The sequence below is a fragment of the Protopterus annectens genome, chromosome 16.part0 (assembly GCF_019279795.1).
Source record: "Protopterus annectens isolate FY-2018-M chromosome 16.part0, PAN1.0, whole genome shotgun sequence".
NCBI classification, from domain to species: Eukaryota; Metazoa; Chordata; order Ceratodontiformes; family Protopteridae; genus Protopterus; species Protopterus annectens.
Window position 1 is genome coordinate 291,047,790 of NC_056750.1, and position 24,505 is coordinate 291,072,294.

Below are 24,505 nucleotides of genomic sequence, written 5' to 3' on the forward strand. Positions count from 1 at the left end.
CCATCCTGGGACCTCTCCTGTTTGGTATCTACTTCTCTGAAGTACAGGCTAACACAGAAGGCCTCTAGCTAACAAAGTTCACAGATGACTGCAAACTAGGAGCCATAGTCAAGTCCCCAAATGATGTGGACATCCTACAGAAGGGCCTCGCTGAGACAGATGCCTGGTGTCAGAGCCATGGCCTCAAGCTCAATGAAAAAAAGTGCAGTGTCATCCCCTTTGGTAAAAACTCTCTACCCATGAACTACCACATAGGAAGCGATCTACTTAACACCGAATGTGTGATAAGAGACCTTGGGACCCAGGTGGACAGTAGTCTCTCCTTTGATGGTCACATCGCCACAGTAGTCAGGAAGTCTTTCTACGTGTCAGACCTCATCATAAAAGGGTTCTCATCCAGTTAAAAAGAAGTCATTGTTCCCCTCTACTCGACACTCATTAGACCTATTATAGAGTACAATGCCCCTTTTGGAATGTACCTCACAAGACATCTGCAGCAGCTGGAAAGGCCACAGAACTACCTCACAAAGAGGATTACTGGCCTCAAACAAATGCCCTACACTGACCACCTCAAAAAACTTCAGCTTTACTCCGTAGCATATCGCCTACTCCGAGGTGATCTCTGCCTAACATATAAATCTATGTCAAACCCAGAGCTATTGGACATGCTAGACCTAAAAAAATCCCAATCCCTCCAAGCTACATGCTCTAGGGACCTAAACCTTGTCACCACAATAAACAGGACATGCTGGAGGGATTGATTCCTGTCCCAGAGACTTCACATACTCTACAACAGGCTACCCATCTATGTCAAGCAATGTTCTTCATTAGCACTCTTCAAGAAAAATCTTGATGAGTGGATGGGAAATAGGAAATACACCCTGGGGGGATCACTTCTGTGTCTCTGCTCGACAGTGGCATAGGAAAATAACTTTCTTGGGTGGCGTAAACCAGGGAACCTTGTTGGCTAGGCTTACGTAGGCCCTTGGGCCGATAGCCTAGTACCTACCTATGAACCTATATATATATATATAGATATATATATATATATATATATATATATAGATATATATATATATATATATATAGATATAGATATATATATATATATATATATATATATATATATATATATATATATATATTCAAAATGGTTTATACAATCATACATATTAATCCCTGTTAGATCCCCTGCTCTTCTTTCCATAATCATTTGACTCTACTTAATATTGTTGCTAAAATCCATTTACCATTACACATAATTTCATTTATTCTTTCATTCCATATAACATAAAATAACTTATCTATTCTTTTAACATATTCTTTACTTCTATTCTTATAATGTCCATACTTAATCATATCCATGTTTATTTTATTCAGTTCTTTTACATCTTCAGTCTTCTTTACATAGTTTACCCCATATTTTTTTCCTCTTACATTTTAAAAACACATGTTCCATATCTGCTTCTTCTTCTTGACAATGTAAACCTATTCTACCACCTTTAATTCTTATATGCCATAATTCCTTTAACTGGTAAATTATCTATTACTAGTCTCCACAAAAAAATCTTGACATTCCATTTTCTGATTACACCACTTGCTTCTTTATTTTATGTGCTAGATTCTCCCATGGCTTTACATAGTAATGTTTTATCATTACATTCTTATATTATACCTTTGTATCTTTTTCTAGATCATCAATTTTTATTAGTAATATTTTATTTCATTTATGCATTTTTTTTTACTATTTTTTAAAATACCCCAAAATGCATCATACTTATTGTATTACTAATCTCTTATCTTTTTCATTTATCCACTTTAACACTTTGTACAAATTTAATGAAGCAGCATATATCATTGGGTTAATTAACCCTAAACCTCCTTTTGCTTTATTTACATACAAAATTCCTTTTTTTACTGTGTTTAATCTAGAACCTCATATAAATGAAAAAAATGATAACAATTTGTTTTCAAATACTGTTGGTAACATAAATGCACTTGCTAAGTATGCTATTTTCCCCCTTCAGTATTGAATTTATCAAATACGCGTTTTTCTGAATGATAATTTATATGTTCTTTAGAAAAGACAGGTTTGTTTTATTTCTTCTATTGTTTTTCCCACTGAATTCTACTTATATCTTTAAATTTTATACCTAACACAGAAATTTCATTCATTGTTAAATATATACCCCGATCTTTACTATATTACCTAAACTTTTACTTTTCTCTTAAGATATCCCTATAATCTGTAGACACTCATTTGTGCAAATTATTACTTCTTTTATCCAAATTTTGTGTTTTGCAATTATAATGTCATCTGCATATGTTAACACAACTGGTATTCTTACCCTTTCAGGTGTTACATATCCCGCCTCCTTCATTTTGTAGTTTCACATTCTATCAACCTCTAATTTCTCTCTCTCCACTTAATATTGTTGATAAGCTACTTTTTGACTATAACTGTCACTTATCCCTTTTCTTTCAGTTTGCCCTGCTGCGTGTAAACCTTTCTAGGTGTCTTCTGCCAACCTATGAGGTACCCTGGCTTCCGGTTCATGAACTGAGCTTCCTAAACGGAATTTACTGAACTCTCTGTGGCTCTACTGACTTTCCCAAGTACTACCTAAACTAAAAGTGTATGTACCCTCTGGAAGTAATTTGTCTTTTTTCTACAGCTGTATTGAATCCCTACGTGTGAATGCTATCAGCCTACTGTGGACCCCACTCATCCTGCTCCCTTCAGTCCATCCCCATTCCCCAAGTGCCTGTGGCCCTTCATTGCAGTTACAGATTTGTCCACTAGGTGGCATCTACCTACTGCTAACCAAGTCTTCCTAGTCAAATTGCAACACTTTGGCTATGCTGTTATTGTCCTACTGTCCCCACTAAACCTTTGTGCTCCTCTCTGCTTTCCTCCTTGTCTCCCTTAGCAATTTAGTGCCTCACCACAGTGCCTATCTTACCTCTGTGCTTGCTATCCACTTCTCTGATTGTGCCTCACTGACCTGCCATCCTCCTCCTCCTCCTTGCTCTACCCACTCCATTCACCCTGCGGGCTCACTCATTTCCCCTACCCTATCCCAAATCCCACCCAACCCTAGCACCTCTACACTTATATTTAATAAATCAAACCCACTTCCTCTCACACCCTATCATCTTATCAACCCCATCCATAATTACTCCTATCACTCCCAGACCAATCCCTCTATCAACTCCACCCCTTTCAGACCACTAAATTCATACTATTTTATATATCTTGCTCCAAAATCTTTCTAGCCTATCCATACCCAACTAATACCCAAACTGAACACCATGTATATCAAACCTGCCACACTTACAACTCAAATATTTATTCTTATCACATTACCCTACCTACACTATCTCACCACACCCCTCTATGCTAATCACTCTCCCCCATTTCACACAACACTCTCATCCTGTGTACAGCATGCACACTCCTCAACCTGCATATCACCCAGCCTTTACCTCCTCAACAACACTATGTTATTCCCCTATAAACTTCTATCTAAATCTAGAAACATTTCTCCCATCTATACTAGCCTCAACTCAATAAAGTGTACCACCCAAAAACTAGATATTAAGCAATTTAAATACCTTTTCTGCAACATTTGCCATATTATCTCTATCCTTCTCTCTGGGGACATACACCCAAATTCCAGTCCCCCTTCCCCACAAAATTCTACCTCCCCTTCTTGTCATTCCCACTCACCGAGTAGATACCGCCATTTCACAGCTCTAAATGCTCAAAGCTTATGTAATAAAATACCTAACTTCCATGCCTGGCTACTACACAATCAACCTGATAATCTGTCCATCTCCAAAACCTGGCTTAAATCTCATACAAAAGATACAGAATTGACACCACCCAGCTACCATATTATTAGAAACGACAGAACACATAAAAAGGGGGGAAGGTGTCTCACTCCTTTACTCCACATCCCTCTTAGTTGCCACCTATTCTAAGCCTATTTCCAAATTTAGCAATGCAAAATTAATTCCAGCCCTTCTTCAGGCAAATAAACATAAACGTATTTGCATTGTCACCCTTTATATCCCTCCTGGAGACAATGTCCCAGTCCTCGAAGATATTCTCTCCTAGTTTTCTGCCAATATCACTAATGAAACTATAATCCTGGTTGACGTCAACATCAACTGGGCCACAATTCAGTCTCCAACCAACCCCCTAAATATAAATCTTTACAATTTCACTCAACTTACTACTTCAACAACCAGACCTACCAAAGACTTCCTCTCTGGAAATACCCTAGACTGGATTCTTATTTCCCATCCCCACTACTTCTCTGATAGCGGTACCCTTCCTGATCCACTAGGTGACCACCTTCCCATTTTCACACATTGTCTTCCCTCCTCCCTACAACTATCCCATACCTATACCTCCACTCGGCAGCTAAAAAACTTTAACCCTGATGCATTCACAAATGTTCTAAAAAGAAAAAACTGGAATCCACTAAAAACTTTATCTCTAGAGAGTGCTGTTATATACTTTAATACAACTTTTTTAAACTTGCTAGACTCCTTTGCTCCCTGGAAAATAAAATGCGTAAAAAGCAACCCTGTCCCATGGTTAACTAAGAATACCTTAGTCACCATGCGGCTCTGCGATAAAGCTTCTAAACGTTACCATAAAAGTAAGACCACCACCACCCTTAATAAATACAAAGCACTTCGCAACAAAGTAAAAAAAAACTTATCACAGACCACAAAGCCTATTTCTCCACACTCCAAACCAACCATAACACTAACCCTAAAAAATTCTGGGATGGAATCTTCTCTCTCCTTAACCCCAGCAAAAAAGAAAACCCCTGCCCCAATCCAAACACCTCCAACCTGGATTTAGCTATTCAATTCAACTCTTTCTTCACTGACTCCATAGCCAAATTCACTTCTTCCTTTACTAATAATTCTGCTCCGCTACATTCACCTCCACATAACTGTTTCGCCTGTAATATCTCCAGCCCCCATCCCCCTCCCTTCTCCATGAACCCTATCCCCATTTCTACCATAAAAAAACTTCTAAACCTGAAACCAACCTCTAATGCACCCGATGAGATACCCTCTTACTTCCTACAAATAGCCGCAGAATCTGTTGCCTTCCCTAGTTGTATCCTAATAAACGGATCAATCTCAGAAAGCCATGTTCACCAGCTCTGGAAAAAAAAGCCTTTATTATTCCACTCCACAAAGGGGGCAACAACAATGATATTCCTAATTTCTGGCCTATTGCTATCCTATCTCCCATTTCTAAACTTCTTGAAAAATGCATCCACCTACAACTTTTACCCAATCTCATAAATAATAACCTTCTTACTCCCACCCAGCATGGATTCTGACCTGGCCATAGCACTACTACTGCTCTCCTTTCCTTCCTAGAAACTGTCAACAAGGCCCATGACTCCAGTCATTTCATGTCCATCCTCCTCGGATTCCGACCCGGCCATAGCACTACTACTGCTCTCCTCTCCTTCCTAGAAACTGTCAACAAGGCCCATGACTCCAGTCATTTCATGTCCATCCTCCTCTTAGACCTCTCCAAGTTTTTTGACACCATCTCTCACAACATTCTCCTCAATAAACTTAATCTATCCCACTCCTCTATCAACTGATTCACCAGCTATCTGTCAAATAGGCAACACGCAGTTAGGTAGTAAAAAGCTATTTCACCTTTCCTGAATACTCCCAGAAGTGTGTCCCAAGGTTCAATTCTAGGTCCCCTTCTATTTTCATAAACAAATTCCACGTCATCCCAAATGCCAACCTTATCCAATACGCCAATGACTCAACCATTTCCTTATTAGCAAAACTAACACAGGATGCCTTCTTTTCCAATGAACAATGGATGCTAATCATCTTGCACTCAATGCAACCAAGACTAAACTCATGTTATTTACCCCTGCTAAAACTACTATCCTAGATAAAAACTCTTATTTTGTCACCAGCCAAAACAATACCCTTCTTGAAATAGTCTCCACTGCAAAACTATTAGGAGTTATCCTTGATGATCAGCTAAAATTTGATAGCCATCTACTAGTGAATATAAAAAAAAAAACACAAGAAACTGGGCATGATTTATTGCCAAAACAATTACATCTCTTCTTCCACAAGACTCATTCTCGCTATCACATACCTTATCCCTTCCCTAATACATGGTTCCTTCATCCTTACTAATCTGTAATCTTCCCTCAAGTCAAAACTATCCTCTTGTTACTATAAAATTTCAAAATTTGCAACAGGCCACAGATCCACTGCCCATCACTGCATTTCCTTACACCCACTGAACTAGTTTGAGCTGCCCAGTTACCTTACCTATATTCAACTTATCCAAGCACACAAACCTATTTTCAGCCCCTCTCTCTGCCCCTCCCTTGCCTCTACCTTTCAAATGCTTCTACCTGTTAGACATCTACGATCCAGCTTCCAAAACTTAATAGAAGTACACAAACCTGCACGCCCACCAGATAAACATCTTCTATCCTTCTCCCTAGCACATCACTGGAATTCCCTCCCACCTCTCATCCAGACCACCAATAGTCTTCTCTATCTTCAAAACCTTGCTTCACTCCCACCTAACATAACAATGGGAATGTTCTTGCTCCCATTCTACATAACTTCCATGACTTTAGCTACTCTCTACTAGCTTAGCTTATCTATGAACAACCACCTATAGTGTCTAGCAATAAATTATAGGAACTAGCATACTATAATGAACATTTGTCTGAAATGAATTCTTTTTAATGTATTGTACTAATTTGCTCTTGCAAATGCCAATTTTTTGTAACTTTGTAACGGTGTATTTTATAATTCTCATATATTTGTAATTGGTGTAACCTTGCATACTTTAATATTTGTACTCTTTGGAACTCCAATGAAAATGGGCTCCTCATGGCCCAATGGACCATCCTGAAAAACTGCAAATACAATAAAAAAAATAAAATAAAATCACATTCATAACTAATGGAAAGAGTATACGACTCACTGGACATCACTGTCTTATACCACTCTTTATATGTACCTTTTGGCTTAACCAGACATTTACAAGTATCTGTACTTTATTATTCCTATATGCTGACATACAATATTTCCTAACTTTATCACTTATATTTTACTCTGTCATTATTACCCATAAGATTTCATGTCCAATTGTGTGAAATGCATTACTATTGTCTCCTATCATGATTTTTGTTTCTTTTCTGTTCAGATCACCCACAATTTCTCTGTCATTAATAATTCTTGACAACTCTTCCTTTATTTATACTATACATACTATCCTCCATAATATTTTCCAGTTTAGTCAAGCCTGTTTTGTATTATTTTTAAAGAAATCGTATAATCATTATTCAATACTGTCTCCAGTTTTTGTCTTCTATCTTTCTTCTTCTTCCATATGAATTTAAGTACTACACTACATACACTTCTTTGTACATAAAATCTTCATTCAAAATCTTTAAAAAGTACTTTTTTGCCAATCCTTTAAAAATGTTATATATTTCATATCCTATTTCATCTGGTCCTGCAGCCAGCTCTAGCTTTATCTGTTCTAATACTTTATCTACCTCATTTAAAGAAATCTCCTTTTCTAACTCTTTATTCTCTTTTTCTGTTACCTTTTTTGTTTTTACTTTCCATGCTTTTTTTCTTTAAACATTTCTTGTACATATTGCACTATACAATTCATAACCTTTTCCTGAGTTCTATTTCTTTTCATGTTTTAGTTCTCTCATTATGCTACCATCTTCTTTTACTAATCTGCTTAAGTAATCCAATTATTTTTCCATGTAAAAATATCTTTGTTTATATAACAATTCTTGTATCTTTTCTTGATTTATTTCATATAAGATGGGAGCTATACTGATCCATCTATAGCCCCACTGCTATACTATCTCCATCTTTCTAAGATTTTAGAAGTGTGTCCACACTCAGTTTATTAAACACCTGCTTGATAATAACCTTCTTACTCTCACCCAACATGGCTTCAGACCCCACCACAGTACAGCAACAGCACTACTCTCTCACACAAACAGTAGCACAAACCCGCAACAATCTGCTAGTCTTCTGTTTATTCTTTGACCTCTATAAAGCATTTGATACAGTCTCCCACTCTAAACTGATAACCAAACTTCATGACCTCCACCTCTCCTCCCCCACCATAAACTGGTTCTCCAGCTACTTAGTTAATAGAAAACAATCCATACATTGGCAAAATGTCACCTCTCCATTTCTTCCTGTAAACACAGATGTCCCCCAAGGATCGATACTGGGTCCTCTCTTGTTCAATATCTTTACTAATAGGCTAATAGGCTATCCTCTGCTACTGACCTCTCCACTCTGTTACAATATGCTGATGACTCTACCCTCTTTACCACTGGCCACAGCATTCCACAGCTCCTTGCTCTTTCCCCAAACACCTATGCTTCTATCAAAACCTGGCTCACCAACAATCAACTTGTACTAAACCCTAAGAAAACTTAACTTTTACTTTTCCTTCCCAAACCTGCACAATATAAATCCACTTTCTCTATAACATCCCTTAATAACACCATTATCAAACCAGAACCCCATACTAAATTACCTGGTGTCACAATTGACGATAAACTAAAATTCAACATACATATCAATCAATGCATTAAAAAAAACATCACAAATTTGGTCTCTTGTACCGTAATCATAAACATCTCACACCCTCCACCAAAACCTCACTTGCCCTGACTCTCCTATTACCCTTCTGTAAGCAGCTCCTATCCTCACCAACCTTCAGTCATCACTACTCTCAAAGTTAGAGCAAACTTACAATAAAGTAGCTAGATTTGGCTCTAATCTCCCCTACAAATCCGACCAAAGCTTCACCCCTTAAGTCTCTACAAGGCTTGAATTCAAAAAACAATTATGTCTATCATAACTGCATATTACACACTCAGTTATATATAATCATCCCACCTCCTGTCCCTCCATCTCTAACATCGTATCTCAATATAATACTTGTCGTCAACTTCGCACATCTGACAAACATCTCCTAGACATATACAAACTGGCAAAAAATATTGTCAAGTCCCTCTATAAATACTCTGTTGCTCACATCTGGAACTCCCTTCCACTGAAAATCAGAAGTATCCGCCAAAAGCCCCAATTCAAACTCAAACCCAAACTCAAACACTAACTACAAAAGACCTGGTCCTGCCCTTGCCAAACTCCAACCTGATATATTATTTCTTCCTAATTACCCCATTCTTTCTTTTCCCCTCTTTTAATTCTCTTTTTCTTCCTCCTTTCCTTCTTTTTTCGTCTATTTCTTTCTTCCTTTTTTCTTCCCCTCACTGTCTACCTTTTTATTCTCTCTCTCTCTCCCTTCTACTAACACTCCTACTTTAATACATGTATATATTAGCTCTTGTACATACTTGTATATGGAATTATTCCTTTTTATTGTGATTACTTTGAACTGGTGTACACATGTATTTTATTGTTTATCTCAACTGTATTACTTCTCATCTACTGTACTTATTGTAGTGCTATTTTTTTGATTAACTGTAACTGTATCTGTAGCTTTTCTCCTCAGGTCTCCACTGAAAATGGGCCCATGGCTCAAGCAGGACCAACCCGGTTAAAAAATTATAATAAAATAAATAAAAATCTTTTTCTTTGTCAAAACACTTTCTGTCATTATGTTTAAATCTTCCAGTGTATCGTTTTATGTTATATATTTTTTTCTTTTTCTACTTTTCTATCATATTGTCACTGTAAAAAATAAGAAGTTATGTACCTACCATAACGTTCCATGTTAGTTGTCTTCTCTCGCCTTCTTTCTTGCTTGATGGGTTGCTAAGCTCGAGAGTCACTTTTACCAGCTCGAGGCAGCCCCATATCCCATGATGCAAGGCGGTAAGTACCCAGATCTCGTTTGATGACAAAGGGCAATAGCACCAAGCATAAATACTTCCCAAAGGAAGAAAGAAAGCCTACAGGATGAAAGAAGGACCAGTTCTGAATGGTCTTCAGCATAACAATCTCTTGTAGAAAGGTCTGTCCAGGCCTGGGGAAGGAGGAAGAAAGAAGAAGACAACTAACATGGAACGCTATGGTAGGTACATAACTTAATGTTAAGTTGTCAATCTCATTCTTGCTTGATGGGACCGCATCCCTAGCACCTCTATCCTGGGTGGCTCAACGGAACAGACTCTTGAGGACTGTAGAGCCAAAACTGGCTCTGTCCCTGGAGGCCAAGTCCAATTTGTAATGGGAAACAAAAGTATGAGGAGTGGCCCAAGTGGCTGCACAAATAGTGTCTAAAGGAAGTCTAGCTTGAAAGGCTGTAGAAGAAGCTAAGCTCCTAGTTGAATGTGCTTTAGGTTTTGAGCACAGCTGTTTTCCCCTGAGCAGATAAATTTCAGAGATGACAGAAGAAAGCCATCTAGATAAAGTCACTTTAGAGACAGGAAGGCCTTTCCTGTTATCATAGGAAACAAAGAGTTGATCGGATTTCTAAATTGTTTAGTTCTGTCCAAATAATATCTGAGTTGACGGTGGACATCAAGATAATGTAATTTTGTTCCGATCTGTTTGAATAGTTTGGAAAAATACAGAGATCAATGGATTGATTCAAATTAGCCTTAGGCAAAAAGGTTGGATTAGTTCTCAATGATACTCTGTCCTTGTGAAAGACCAAATAGGGGTCGAACCGAAGAGCATGAAGTTCAGACACCCTCCTGGCCGATGAAATAGCTACTAGGAATAATGTTTTCCAAGAAAGAAATTTTAGGAGCAAGAAACAGCTGGCTCAAGGGGAAGAATCAAGGATGTCAGCATTAAATTTAGATCCCATTGAGGAGGAGGATTCCTGATTGGAGGCTTTAGCAGGAAAATTCCTTTCAAGAAGGCTTTACAAAGCCTATGGGACATGATATTGTGATATCCCGACATGAAAGTTCGAGATAGCAGCCAGTTGAACTCTAACTGTGGAAGAAGAGGAGCCTGCATGAAAAATATCCGCTAAGAAGTCCAAAACTGCCTGAACTGGGGCAGTGAAGGGATCGATATTCTTGGCTTTAGCCCAATAAGAGAAACATTTCCATTTGCTTGTATAAATCCTCCTGGTAGAGGATTTTAAAGAAGCTACTATGATGTCTCTAACAGGGTTAGAGATCAAAGGAAGCCTGGCTAAGGAAGGAAGTGGAGCAACCATGCTGAGAGGTTGAGAGAGCAGCTGACCGGATTGGTGAACCAGAAGATCTGGCACTGGGTCCAGATGCCATGGCTGCACCAAAAGGTGACGATGGAGGAACGGAAACCAAATTTGTCGAGGCCAATAAGGAGCAATGAGAATCATTTTGGCTCTCAAAACGGTAGCTTTCTGGATAACCTGAGGGATTAGAGGAAAAGGAGGAAAAGCATAAAGAAGTCCCTGGGGCCAATCCTGGGTCAGAGCGCTCTGGGGGATGGCCTGACAGAGGGAAGAGAGAAGAAGTCTGGCATTTGCTGTTTTGGGGAGTAGCAAAAAGATCGCAACATGGGCGACCCCATTCCAGAAAAATCTCCTCCACTATAGATTGCTTGAGAGACCACTCGTGAGGCATGAGAATAGCTCTGCTCAATCTGTCCGCTAAAATGTTGGTTTTCCCAGGGATGTGCATTGCTACCAGAAACCGATGAGAGGAGATCGCCCATTGCCACAGTCTGAGCTTCTCGACACAAGGGGTAGGACTTGGTTCCGCCCTGTCTGTTGATATACCAAACTACAGACATGTTGTCTGTGTGGACTGCAATTATCCCTACAGGAAGAGAGTCGTTGAGGGCTTGCAACGTTAAAAGCACTGCTCTCATCTCTAGGACATTTATGTGCAGGTGGTTTGCCACGCCCCATGAACCATCCTGTCCTGATAATGCCCCCCACCCGATCAGGGAGGCATCCGTGGTGACAGTGGCTACCGGGATGGGGGTACAAAGTGTCTGCCTTGGTGAATCTGGGAGAAGTGATCCACCAAGCAAGATGATTTTTGCAAATCTGTGTCACCAGAATGTGATGACGCATTGGAAGTTGTTGGTAAGACCACTGAGTGAACAACATTCACTGAAGAAGGCGCATGTAGAAGCGAGCCAGGGGAAGAAGAGTAATGGCCGCAGCCATGAGACCTAATACTTTTAGAACCATTCTGGCCTGTACCTTCTTGTTGGCTAGAATGATCCTGACATGACTTTGAATGTCTGAAACTCTTTGGTCTGTAAGGGTAGCTGACATCCGAACAGTGTTTAAGTTTGCGCCTATGAAAGTAATAGACTGGCAGGGCAATAAGGATGACTTTGTTGATCGAGATGCCCAAATGAGAACAAAGATTTATTGTGTAATCCCTGGCTTGAACAAGCTGATGCCTGGTGGTGGCTGACAGGAGCCAGTCGTCGAGATACGGAAACACCTGAATCCTTGACGTCTCAGGTGAGCCGTGACCACTGCCATGCATTTGGTGAACACCCTGGGGCTGTAGTGAGACCAAAGGGCAGGGCTCTGAACTGGAAATGACTGGACCCCAGCGCGGAGAAATCTCCTGGAGCGCCTGTGAATTTTATGTGATAGTACGCATCCTGAAGATCTATTGAGCACATCCAGTTGTCCTTCTGCAAGAAGGGTAGAATCGACTGAAGAGTGACCATTCGGAATCTTGTCTTCCTCACAGACTTGTTGAGTCTGCTGAGATCCAATATTGGTCTCCAGTCTCCCGTCTTTTTGGGGACCAAAAAGAACCTTGAGTAGATTCCGGGCTCTGAATGGTCTGTTGTAACTGGCTGAATGGCTCTTTTTTGCAGTAGTTTTGAGACTTCCAACTCTGCAATTTCCCTTAGACTGGGTGGTACGTCTGGGAGGGAATTTGAGGGATAGAAAGGACTTTCCTTGAAAGGAATTATGTAACCCTCAGATATGATCGACTGTACCCATCTGTCTTGAGTGAGAGAACGCCAGGCTTCTGGGTACAGTGATAGTCTTCCCCCGACTGCCTCCAAGGAGGGACAGCCGGGCAACATCTCAGGGATGCTGAAAGGGCTTGTCAGAGAGAGACTCTCTGTTTCCCTGGTTTTGTGGACCCCTCTGCCTCTAGAGCGTCTGTTGTTACCCCTCTGCCTCTAGGGGTAAACTGACCACGTGAATCGCGTGACTCCTTGGGATTTCGGAACCACATTTTGCCACCCTTCTGTCCTTTGGGATAAGGTCTAGAAGGGGTGGAAAACGGACTCGGCTCGGCAGAAAGAGTTTTGCCGTCCTGCTCACACCTGGTCAACGCTTCCTTCACTTGAGGGCCAAACAAAGCTGACCCATCAAAGGGAGAGTTTGTGAAGGACGCCTTAAAGGGATCTGCAAAATTACATAGTCGCATCCAGGCTTGGCCTAAGAGCCACACCTGTACCTACTGGCCCATCAGCAGCATATGATATAAGCCGCATGGAGGAGTTTGCAATGGAGTTAAGGGTTCCTAGCTGAAGCAATTTTTTCTGAGCCCCGCAGCTGTACGATCCTGCTCAACTTCACCTAGCTCCTTAAGGATATCCCTTTGGAGTCTGGTGAAGTGACAAAGATAGTTCAGCGCATAGCAAAGGTCGCTGAAGAAAACATCCACTTACCATATCTATCCATGGTCCTAGAGTCCTTAGTAGGAGGAAGGACAGGTACGGAAGGATCTGCAAGTTCGTTCATGGAGGCAGCCGCCACCACCATGGCATCAGCGACACCTTTGTAAGGAATTGCTTGTCCGGGCAGTAATAAACTTAGAAGGCCTCCTAGGGACAGGCTCTACAGAGTCAGGAGCAGTCCACGCCTTCGAGCAATAACCTGCATAAGGGGGTCGAAGGCGGAGACACCCAGGAGGTGGAGGGCCGAGATCCAAACGCCTCCAGGTATACTGACTCATCCTCAGAGGGATTGTTGGTGGGCCAGTTTCTCTGTCTAAGGAGTTCTAGGATGTCTGAGAAGGAGACATCCTCAGAGGGGATCTTGGGGATCCCTCTGACTCATCTAAGTCAGTATCCAGTGATAGACTCGGGAGTCTACGTGTTTCCTCTTACAAGTCCTCTTCCGGAAGATCACCCGACAAATCAGGAGAATCCTCAGAAGAGGGGATATTCCCAGTGGGGAAACCTGAGGCGGAGGATCTCTGGGTCCGGGAGCAAGAGAAGTGGCAGAGATGTCAACAGGCACTATAGAGGGAGGAGCTAAGGGAACAGACTGCTGGCTGAGTCCAGAGGCCAGCACACTCTTCATCACCTCGGCTCCCCTCCCAGGAGGTCCGAGAGAACCCGCTCAAGAGCTAGGAACTCCAGGACCCACCGAAAAGGAAGGCTCCAAGGCAGATGTCGGAGTCGAGCTCACCAAGGCCGAGGCTCCAAGGGGAAGAGCGGGGTCGGACAAGGGTCCGATGCCACTCACCCTCGGAGGAGACCAGGAAGCACGCCACCGAATCCCTCTAAGGAAGGTCTCAAGAGGAGATAAGAGTAGAGGCTGAAGGAGCAGAAGGGGTATCTGTCCCTCAGCCATAGCAGAAACTATTCCCAAGACTCCAACTCCAAACTCTGGGGTAGAGTCAAGGAGGAACTGCAATGGGTGTGGACTAATAGTCGCCTGCTGAGACGGACTATGTAGCATTTGGGCCAGTGCCTGCGACTTTAGTAGTCTACTGACCACTCTCCAAATCATGGTCAGAAAGCCTGGATGACCTTGAAGATCGGCTCCGATGGCTCCGCCCGAGGAGGCGGCCGAGCCGAAGTATCGGCTCCAAGGAAGGGGACCTAGACCTCTTCCTCGGAAACCATCGGAGCCGATGAAACTATTGAAACTGTCGGAGCCGACAACTTATCGGCACCGACAGGTAGCCGATGTATCGGCTCCAGCCGGAGCCAATACGCCATAAATGTAAGGGTGTCGGAGCCGATCGAGCCGACACCGATGCCTGGGCCACATGGTGGTCGGAACCGATCGGAGCCGACAATCCGGTGGTCGACAGAGTCGGCACCGATAGCCATCGGTGCCGGGTTTACCAGAATCGGCTCCAGCCGGAGCGATCTCGACTCTGAATGAGTCGGAGCCGAGGCCACAGGCTTGGACACAGAAGCCTGGGCCTTGGAAGACTTAGAAGTCTTAGATGGGGCCGACTTAGCTGGAGAGCCCTCCGCTTAAGAAGGCCCCTCAAAATCAATTTATTTCCTGCAGGACTCTCTGGCTAAAGAATGACATATAGCACAGGAGTCCTGCAGGTGAAGAGGACAGTACAGGCAAGTGTGACCGCCTGTCAGAGACATCTTCTGACAGCACGAGTCACACTTCTTAAAGCCTGAGACCCTTTCTTTAGACATGGTGTAAAACACACACACACACACACACACACCAGTCCAAGAAATTAAATTAAATATACCAAAAGGTATCACTAACAGACACACACACACACCCTAACGGGGGGGGGGATGGGATGGGTTTTAGTCTGACTAAAAGTTTTGAGGAGACAGGGAAATTTTCTGTCAGAAAGGAATTAAAACTAAGTTAAAACTAATAATTTAAGGTTTTTTTATAAAAAGGGGCTAAAATAGTAAAGTAATAATTCACTTACCAGGAGCTGGTAAAAGGAGGACCTCATCAGGCAAACGAGATCTGGGTACTTACCGCCTTGCATCATGGGATATGGGGCTGCCTCGAGCTGGTAAAAGTGACTCTCGAGCTTAGCAAGTGCCGAGTCAGAGCCGAGGATCGGCTCCGAACCCATCAAGCAAGAATGAAGGCGAGATTGACAACTTAACATCATTTGTTTTATATTTTTCCTTAAATATCAACCACCATTCACACCAATTTTTATAATATATTTCCATAACTTTATTACTAATGTCTTTCCTTCTTCACTCCATACTTTCTCTTGAACCCATTCTATTCCTTTGCCTATTTTTAAATATGTCTTCCTTGATCTCTAGCCATACTGCAAGATGATCAGATAATCCTGCTTCAGCTACCTCCCCCTTCTCCTATAACTAAACCTTGTGATAGTATAAATTAATCTTTTCAGTTCTATACATACTCCTTTTCTAAGTCCACAAATTTTTGTCCCAAAGTTCTAACCTACCACTTCTAAAAATCTTTCTTGTATCATTCCTTTCTTTTTACACTTGTCTCATACATCAGAACTGAAGTCCCCACTACTACAATATTCATATTCACTACATAGTCTAAAATCTGATGAAATAAGACTTCCCCTTCTTTACAATTAGTCTAAGCATATAATGCTATAATTCTATATACTTGTTATTTACATCTTAAATCTACAGTGGTTAGTATTCCCAGTTTTGCAAAAGTTACACCTAATATCTTTACTGTATTTCTACAAAAAATGGCTATTCCAGAACATCTCTCATTCCCCAAATTCCAGATTATATTTTCTCCCCAGAGTTTCTTGGTTTGCAATCTTTCATTTGATAAAAAATATTTTGTCTTCCAATATAATTACATCTACATCACATGTACTATACCACTCCAAAATTCCTATTCTTCATAATATATTCTTAATATTATTCACATTTACAGAACTCACTATAAAAATGTTCCTTTTCCTTAAATTCATGGTTTCATAAGATTATAGCTAATAACTAGGCTAGTTTTCTTAATAGGCCCCTTTAAGCCTAGCCAATTTCCTTCCCCAAAGTGAGAATCAAACAAACATTGTACTTTGTGTCTGTGAGTCAGGCACCTTAATCATTATACCAGACCCCATTATTAGCTGTATATATATATCCTTTTTCATCCATTTCCTTTCTTTTTCTTTCGTCCTTATCCCTTCAAATTTTCTTTTTCTGTCTTTTGCCCTTTTACCAACAGAATTCTTTTCCCCCTTTTACTACCTCTCAATTTGTCTTCATCACTTACTTCAGAACCTTCTTCTATGTCCTCTAATTTTTTTCTCATGTAATTTTTCTTCTGCTTCTCTTACTTCTAAAATGTGTTCTCTCTCTTTATTTTCTTCTATTTCTTTTTCATTTTCCTTACTCTTATTTTCATTTTAGCACTCCACCCATAAATGTCCAATGCTGTTACATTTATAACATTCCAATTCACATTTTTGCATCTTGCCTCTTTTCCCCACAAATATAACTTTTCCTTTTGTCACAGTTACTTATCAAATGGCTTTCTTCTCCACAAGAAATGTGTTTTGGGCTGTTACAGTATTTTACAACACCCCTATTCCTCTCCACATGTATCATACTTGTTATAACTTTTCTATCTTTCTACTTTTAACACAATATTATAATCCCAGCCACCAGTTGATAAACCAAATTTGTCAAACTTTTGCAATATCCAGTACTTCTTTACATAAAGCTTTCAAATGTCCTTTCACAGTCTCTATTTCTATCTCTGTTCAAAACTGTACATACATTTTCTTTTGTTTGCCTGTTAAATGCTTTTATCATACAAAGATTCCATGGGTTATAGTCTTTCGTATATCACAAAATGTCTTATTGTTAATCAGAATAAATGCTCTTACCTCATTTGCTTTTACACCCAAAGGAGCTATTAAATTGTCACACATTTCATAAATGTCAATTTCTTTGTCTTCTTTACCTTAACACATGCTTCTGTTTTTCATTTTCTTTTGAATTTTCTGCTACTCCACTTCGGCTTTCTTTTGCTTTCTCTGCATATGTTTTCTTTTTCATTTCACAAGTGTTCTTCAGAATTGTTTCTGCATCCTCCTTTTGTATTTTCTCCATAATGCCTCCCCCCCAGGAAACATCTCATTCATTTTCTAGATCTTTCTCTGCACTACCATTTCTTTAAGTAAATCATCCTACAACTCTCCTGACTGGAGGGCTGTAATTATACATCCATCATTTGCTGACTCATCTCCATCAAACAGGCTTCTCAGAATCCTGCACACATTCTTTGGGCTCGATATTTGCTTTCTCCTTCATTTGTTTCAGCACTCCATCGTAATGCACCTGGAGCATTTCTCCCCAGGCCTCCTCTGAAAATAGGCTCTGCCCCAGTCAGACTTTCCCGATAAACAAATGTTAAATAATAATCTCCTTCTCTCTCTAAATCTGAATCCCTCTCTCTCTGGGCAGCATCTGGGCCTGGAATGGAAAGAGGAAATGCTTCTCCAAAATGGGTCCCACTTGCAACAATGAGGAGTAGGAGAAGTTCCCTGAAGCCCTGACCAAATTTCTCCTACTAGTACAAAAAGTACCACTTTGGGTCTTGCCTGAAAAGAGCCCAATAGCCTAGTGGGACTAACATGGTCAACAAAGGATAAAAACAAAGCCCTTGTCTGCATCACAAGAGGATACAACCCTGACAATAGCCCATACAGTCTCTGTTTGAGAAGTGGTACAAGGGGAAGAGCTGGGGGGAGAAGGGATGGTGAGCAGCATTTCTTGGCTCACCGAACCTAGTAGAGGAAGATGTCTTAACCTGCCATCAGACACCCGTACTGGAATGTAGGGGTGTTTCTATAAGAGATCAACAGGTGACTCCTCATTGCACACTTAGCAGCATTACATGCAAAGCTTCACAAGAGCTATTTATAGTACTATACAATATACAGTACTGGCAATGACCTATGCAGGAGCATGCAACAGCATTTCCCAGGCAGTAGCAACTACAAAGCATGTCATGGCCACTATAGGAGGGACTTGGTGGATAGGAGTGACTCATCATGCAAATGAAGGCCTATTGGCCTCTAACACTATTTACAAAGCTAGCAAGCAGGACTTAAGGGTGGACAAAAAAGACAACAGAGGAAGAATAAAAGAAACAAGAAGACAGAGTGGAGATGGATAATGGAATATCAGACCAAGACTAATGACGGTGGCATTGAAATGGGGTTTACAAAAAATGAAGGGGAAATTTAACAGGAGGATCATTTATGAGTAATTATCTAAGTACTGATATCTGTTAGTCAGGTGACTGGAATATTCCACAGACCTTTTTTAGCAATGATTTATGCTCAATGCACAGCACAGAGATTTACAATACTAACCATATACTCTTTCACAAAGACAGCAAACATCAATGTACAGACATAACAGAGAAAATAGCAAACGAATACACTACCATTTGTTGTCTATATTTTATACAAGATGGTAGTATAACCATTATAACAAGTTTACATTTATTCAGCAACTATTGTAGTATAACAACATTCAGTTAGGAAACCAAAGTTCTGGTTAATAAATATCTTATTTTTTTTATTTATTTTACCCATTATGTGTTTGTAGGTTTGTACCTTTAATATAGCTTGAATGCTATACAGTATCGTCTGTTATCCAATTTCAGTGGTCATTGATTCCTGTATGCAGGCCCCATTTAGTGAAGGTTCTTTCAGTTATGAATGAATCAAATCATAATTGAACAGTAGTACTAAGTGTGACAAAATTAATATTTTTATTATGACTGAAGGAAATATGGAGAAGATATAGCTTCAGTGTGTAGAAGAGGGCAATGAAGACACTGGTTCCATGCCAACAGACAACACAGGGACCTATGGGCACCAAAAACACTGGGTCCATGGCAACAGACAATACAGGAACCTATGGGCCCTGAATACAATGGGTCCATGGCAACAGACAATATAAGAACCTATGGGCACTGAAAGAAGGCATGGGTTCATGGTGACAGAAGGTAGAGGGACCTGCAGACACTGAAGACAGAGTAACAGAAGGTAGAGGAAATCAAAGTCTGTTCAAACATATGGCTTAGTGCAATACTGAGGCTCAGATACAAACAGACAGAGAATTTTGCATGATACAAGACATTTCATCTTGCTTAGAAAAAGAAAGTAGTAGACTGTAATGAGTTAGTTCTGGGAATGAAAAGGCAAAATGACAAATGTTGCAGGATGTATCTTATCTACCTAGCACAATTACACAATCGTAAATCTTAACAGAAACCAAGGAACTCCTGGCCCATTTAATCTGCACTTTCCATGCTTACTTGATACATTTCTCATTCTGCTTCCGTATTCCTCAAAAATGTTTTGAGTAATATATATTAATAAAAAAAATTATAACCATATATATGAACAGTGCAGTGATAAATAAAAAGTGCATACTTTATTGACAATAAAAAACAATAACATCAAGTATTTACAAAGGTGTCTACTTGTATAAACAAGATATCAAGTATATTAACTTTACTAATTTTTGCTTCAGTTTATTCATTTATTTTTATTTTATTTTACATTTGTTAACTGGGAAAGTTCGACTGGATACACGTCCATTTTCAGCGGAGGCCCGGGGGAAAAGCTCCAAATGTACAAAACAAGTGTAAATACAGTGAAATTATTACAGTGAGTTAGCACAACACTGAAATTTGTTTAACAATATGTACACACAGGTACATGTTTTTCTCACATACACACAGCAAAGGTTGGAAGCAAGCAGCTGAGAAAGAAATACTTAAAGATTTCATATGAAAAAGGGAAACACATATATTTAGGTGGTTATCATACATGGTATAGTGTTAACTTTAAATCTTTCCATTAGGTGGGTGATACACAGAACTTTAAACAGTTAGAGAATCAGAGTTTTATTCTTGTAATGAGGTTCTCATTTATGAATTATGTTTGAGTGGGGGGGTTAGTCAGGGTTTGTACAGGGACAAAGCCAATGCATTTTTAGGTATTTCCCAAGGGATTTTTTGAATTGGGATAAGGAGGGGTCACTGGTGAGTTATGCAGGAAGTAGGTTCCAGTTTTTTGCCGGCAGAGTTGGAGAATAGTGATACACCAGCTGAATTGTTGGTTTTAACAGTTTGCAGTAGCAATTTGTTGGAAGAGAGAATGGATTTAAGGTTACTGTAGGGGGTAATAATATTTTTCAGTATGGGTGTACTGTCTGGTTGGTAGAGGATTTTGTGAACAACTATTAGTTGGTTATATTGCAGTTGGTAGGGTAGTTCAAGCCAGTGTAACAATTGAAGGTTAAGGCAGTGATGGGTTCTATAAGCTGATCCTGTGGCAAATCTGGCAATGTTATTGTAGCACCTAGTAAATTTATTGAGGTTTGATATGATAGGTTTACGAAGATGGGTGAGGCATAAAGAAGGGTTGATAGAGGTGTACGGGCAATAACAGTTCTAGCAGATGGGGTTAGGAATTGTTTAATCCTGTATAAAGAGCCTCATTTTTTATTAACTGTTTTAATAGTTTTGTCTATGTGAGCAAACTTGAGGTTGCTGTCGATGATCACTTCCCGTAGTTTAGTACTATTTTCTGGGGAAATTATGGTACCATTGTTAGATATTATGGTGAGAGGTGGTGAGAGGACCTTGCGAGTGGGGGAGAAGAGTAATAGTTTGGTTTTATTCAGGTTTAATAGAAGTTGGTGACCAGTGAGACAGTTCTCTACTTTGTTGAAAGTGATTTGGGACAAGGATTGTAAATCTGTGGGGGAGGTGGCAGAGCAGATTAGGTTTGAGTCATCTGCACACTGAATACAAGTTGCATCTGGGATGACTTTGTACAGGTCATTAATGAATATGGAGAATACGAGGGGACCTAATATAGATCCCTGTGGGACTCCAAGGGTGACTGGTAAAAGGGGCGATAGGTTATTCTTCCATTGTACAGCTTGTTGTCTGTCACTTAGGTAAGAATGAAACCAGCTAATTGCTAGGTTATCTATACAGAATGATTTTAATGTGTTTAAGAGTAGCTGGTGATTTACCATATCAAATGCCTTGGATAGGTCAAGGAAGAGGGCTGAGGAGAGCTTGTTGTCATTATGGTTTTGATTTACTGTATGGGAGAAGGACAGAAGGGCTGAGGTTGTACAATGGCAAGGTCTAAATCCATGCTAGGAGGGGGCTAGAAGAGTGTTTTGATTCAGATAGGCAAGAAATTGCTTGTGGATACATTTTTCCATTATTTTAGCCAAGGGAGACAGAATGGCTATTGGCCTATAATTTGAAAGTTCAGTGGAATCTCCCCCTTTATGAAGAGGAACAATGTGGGAGGTTTTCCAGATGTGGGGATATGGGCTTTGTGGACAGTTCTATTGATTAAAACTGATATGGGGTATGCTATTTCATTAGCAAATTTTGGAGATATTCTGCAGGTAGTAGGTCTGCTGAAAGGGTGGTGGGTTTCAGTTTCTTAAGTAGGGACTTAATAAAAGATGTTGGTACTGGCTCAAGCTTAAAGGGGGTTTATGATTCCTTAGTGATTATTCGTTGTTTATTTAACAAGTTCTTGTGTTTGATCCATGAGTTAAGTACAGGAGTTGTTCTGATGGTTCTTTCTTTAACTGATAATACCTCTAGTTGACACATTTCGGTTGCTATATTCAGAAATGTTTTCATTGAAGGTACTGAGTCATTCTTCCAATTTTTTGTGACTACCTTCCAAGTAAAGGACAACAGACTCCAAAGAAGGGGATAATCAATTTTCTTGACACAAACAAGAATTGGCGTACTGAAGGAATTAAGGAATTGCTCAACTTAAAATTATCATTGAACAATGCCTGCAGGAAAAAAGTCAACATCCTTCCAGAATGGTTTAATTACATTACAATCAAAAACCATATGTTGCCAATCAACTTTAGTTTCCAGACCACACCTCCAGTTTTCTTTTTAAACATTAGTTCAACCTTATGAGGAGTAAAAAGAAGTTATGTCCTTACCATAACGTTCCATGTGAGTTGTTCATCTCGCCTTTTTGTTCTTACATGTGGGTCGGGGCCGATCCCTCGGCTCCGAATCAGCTGCTTTCAAGCTCAAACTCTCAGAGAAGCTTGAGACCTAGTGTATATCCCATGATGCTCTACTGTGAATCCCCAGATCTAGTATGCTGCAACCAAGACAGCCTACAGGAAGAAATGAAACTATAGGGTCTACCTATGAAGGTAGCTAAAAGATTGTAGATAGGAAAAACAGAATATGCAATACATACTGACAACTCGACCAATCTACCAAGGCAACCATCCTGCTTGACTGGAGAGGGAAGGTGGGCGGGAATGTAAGAACAAAAAGGCGAGATGAACAACTCACATGGAACGTTATGGTAAGGACATAACTTCTTTATGTGAAGTTGTTCTGTCTCGCCGTTTTGTTCTTACACATAGGTAGCGTCCCAAGCACCCTGATCCTGGGTGGCTCACGGGAGAACATTCCTGAGCACAGTGGAACCAAAGGTAGCCCTGTCCCTGGAGGTCCTATCCACTTTGTAATGAGTGATAAACGTGTGAGGTTTTGACCACGTGGCAGCTACACAAATGGTATCTAAGGGTAATCGAGCTGCATGAGCTAATGACGTAGAAACAGCTCGTGTCGAGTGGGCCTTGATGTCAGATTCTAATGGCGGACTAGTGGAGTTATAAATGGATTTGATGCAGTCAGAGAGCCACTTAGACAATGTGATTTTTGATACTGCAAAACCTTTCTTATTTTCTGCGTAAGAGACGAAAAGTTGATCCGACTGTCTGAAATCTTTCTTTCTATCTAGATAGAACCTCAGTTGTCTGTGTACATCAAGTTTGTGTAACATATATTCCAGTCTGCTGGTATGGTGCCTGAAGAAGGTTGGAAGCTCAATGGACTGATTTAGGTTAGCTTCTGAACAGACCTTGGGAAGAAAGGTAGGATTAGTCCTAAGGGAGAGACTATCGGGGTGAAAAATCAAATATGGGGGTTTGGAGGACAAGGCTTGAAGTTCGGAGACCCTACGTGCAGATGTAATGGCTACCAGGAATATAGTTTTCCAAGACAAGAACTAAGTGACAGGATGAAGTGGGTTCGAAGGGGGCGAGCATCAATTGGGATAAAACCAGATTCAAATTCCAAGGAGAGACAGGATGTCTGATACGCGGTCTGAGATGGTGGGTTCCTTTTAAGAATGCTTTACATAGTCTATGCGACATGATGTTAGACTCATTAAACCCCACATGGAAATTGGAAATAGCTGCCAATTGGACTCTAATGGTGGCAGCTGCTGTGCCATTATGGAACAAGGAAGATAAGAACTCTAAGATGATATGAACAGGTGCTACATAAGGATCAATGTCATGTTGAGAAGACCAGTGAACAAACCGTTTCCATTTGTTATTGTATAGCTTCCTGGCAGATAGTTTATGAGAAGAAACTATAATATGCTGGACCGCAGAAGACAAATGTTGAGACCTGGCTAATGTGGGAACTGGATCAGCCAAGCTGTCAGTTTTAGGGAGGTGAGGGAGGGATGAAGAGCTCCCGATGAAAAAGTCAGAAGATCCGGCACTGGGTCCAGGATCCATGGTTCTTCCACTTGATACTTCCACAGGAAGGGGAACCAAATCTGTCGAGGCCAAGATGGGGCTATCAAGATCACAGTCCTTCCCAGACTTTTGGCTTTCTGCATGAATTTGGGAATTAGGGGTATTGGCGGAAAGGCATATAAGAGGTCTTGGGGCCAATCATGTACAAGTGCGTTCCCCGGTGGGGGATAAAGGGCAAAGTAGCTGCTACATTTGGCATTCATTGGAG

General features: G+C 40.5%; 1 protein-coding gene across 3 annotated transcripts in view; it reads right to left on the bottom strand.

Moving 5' to 3' along the window:
* AGGF1 (angiogenic factor with G-patch and FHA domains 1) overlaps window positions 1-24,505 on the bottom strand; it is a 1,405,627-nt gene that overhangs the window by 319,067 nt on the left and 1,062,055 nt on the right. The window lies entirely within an intron of this gene.